Genomic DNA, 2,269 nt, shown 5'->3' with positions numbered 1-2,269 from the left:
CCGGGGGGGTGCTGAGGGCTAGGAGAGGCGGGCCTGGCGTCCGAAACGGGGGCCGAGGGCCGGGGGCCGCGCATCCAGGCCTCTGGAGAGGGAGGCGCGGACGCCAAGGTTTGAAGTAGGTTTCTCGGGGAGGGGTGGAGTGGCCGAGGGGGCGGGGGGGGGGGGGGGGGGGGGCGGAAAGCTTCCAGTGCCTGCGGGAGGATGGAGGCCCAGAATGCGTTTGCAGGCTGGCGCTTTTCAGGAAGCTGTCAGAAGCAGAAAGAAGTGTTTCACAGAAACGTTTGGGCATCTGAGTATCAGAGTCACCCGGGTTGTCCCTTTGCCAGAGTGGCGGCAGGCCTGGCTTTTGGAATGGGGAGAGCTAGGGGACGGGGCACAGGCATTTAGAATGTCTAGAAGTTACTATGTGTGTGGTCAGAATCATTGAAAAGAGCGATGTCTGCAGCCCCTGGGTTGTGGCCTAAGCGTTGGAGGTGGAGGAGGGTTTTGCCAGGGAGGGGGAGAGGATCCCAAGTGGATTGAGCACCGGCCAGTTCTGAACTGCTTGCTGCATGACCTCTTTGCTCGCGATTTTTCATTGCTTTTTCCCAAGACTTCTGGGGGACGGATGGCTACCATCTTCTCTTTGGCCTGGGACCTAATGAGGATTTGGGCGATCTTGGAGAGGTGTCAGGATGGGAGCCTCAGGGTAAAGACATGCTAATGAGATGAGCTGGTTTCTCAGCAGTGTGTCCAGTGTGTGCCAGGTGGAAGCAGGGACCAGACAATGAACCTGCGCCCTGCAGACTGTCTGCCAGCGCTGTTTCTTGCTGCTGCTGTGCCAAAGAATGAGTCCTTGCTGAATATGATTAAGAGCTGTTTTAGAACAGTCTAAGATAAAGCTGCGGGATCTCTAGCGTTTTAATAAAACCCTAGCTAATTAGGACTGTATGAAAAAATGCTCATAGAAGCGTGCACTTTGCTTTTTAATGGACAGAAATATGCACAAGTATTTGTGGGGGATTTTTTCCCCCCTGAAATCACTTAGCTTTTATTGATCAGAGTATGGAACATGTTTTGCTGAGCTTGGAGTTTTCAGTAGAGTTTGCAGTCTCAGAAGAGGATTCACCCTCCCTTCACGTGTGGGAATTAGCATGGGTAAATCTCTAGAAGGCGGTTCCCCAAAGGATATTAATACAAGTATGAGCCTTGGGTGATGATCATAAAAGGAAAATGGACCAAACTAAAACTTTTTAAAAAGATTTGTTTATTAAGTCTATTTATTTATTTAGAGAGAGAGGCTGGGGGAGGAGCAGAGAGAGAATCCCAAGCAGGCTCCACATTGTCAGTGAAGAGCCCGTCTCGGGACTCGATCTCATGAACTGGGAGATCATGGCCTGAGCCGAAGTCAGGCCCTCAGCCAGTTGAGCCACCTAGGTATCCCCAAACTAAAACTTTCCTTATGCAACACACTTTGTGCTGACAGTCTGACGTAATCCTCTCCACTCCACCAGTCTTTTAAAAGTGCTAAGTAGTCGTAGCTCATTTCTAATTGGAAGTTCTATATGTGAGAAATCTTTACAGCAAAAGGGCCAAATTATTTGTGTTGAAGATAAAACACAGAAGATAAGAACCAGAACATTCATGTCCCAGCCAGCACATCTTTGTGTACTTGAGAATTTCCATGAACTTGCATATATGCTCTAGTCTGGAGACCTTTCCCACCCTTCATCTGATCTTTATTTTATTTTTTTATTTTTTAACGTTTATTTATTCTTGAGACAGAGAGAGACAGAGCATGAAAGGGGGAGGGTCAGAGAGAGGGAGACACAGAATCCGAAACAGGCTCCAGGCTCCGAGCTGTCAGCACAGAGCCCGACCCAGGGCTCGAACCCACGAACCGTGAGATCATGACCTGAGCCGAAGTCGGCCGCTTAACCGACTGAGCCACCCAGGCGCCCCTTCCTTCATCTGATCTTTAAACCGACTTGGCTTTTTATGGGGATGATAGTATTGTAGACCTGAAAGGGACCTTTGAGAGAATTTGGCCCAAGACCCACTCATGTGGGTGGTAAGAAAGTGGAAGTCCAGAGATGTAAATTAGTCTGGCCAGGTCACCCATCAAGTTAGGGCACTTCTTTCTAAGCCATCAGCCTCTGCCTTTTGCAAAGGAATTGACTTGTGGAAAGGAGGCTGCTCTGCATCAGGACTGAAACAGAACTCAAAGGCCTGTCCTTGTTGAGGAATCAGACTGGGTTGATTTTAAGCCTTCTTATCTTCAGTACTGATA

This window comes from Herpailurus yagouaroundi, unplaced genomic scaffold (genome assembly GCF_014898765.1).
Source record: "Herpailurus yagouaroundi ecotype Mexico unplaced genomic scaffold, PumYag 217, whole genome shotgun sequence".
Lineage (NCBI taxonomy): Eukaryota > Metazoa > Chordata > Mammalia > Carnivora > Felidae > Herpailurus > Herpailurus yagouaroundi.
The sequence above is the reverse complement of the archived record's forward strand: the minus strand, read 5'-3'. Positions refer to the sequence as shown.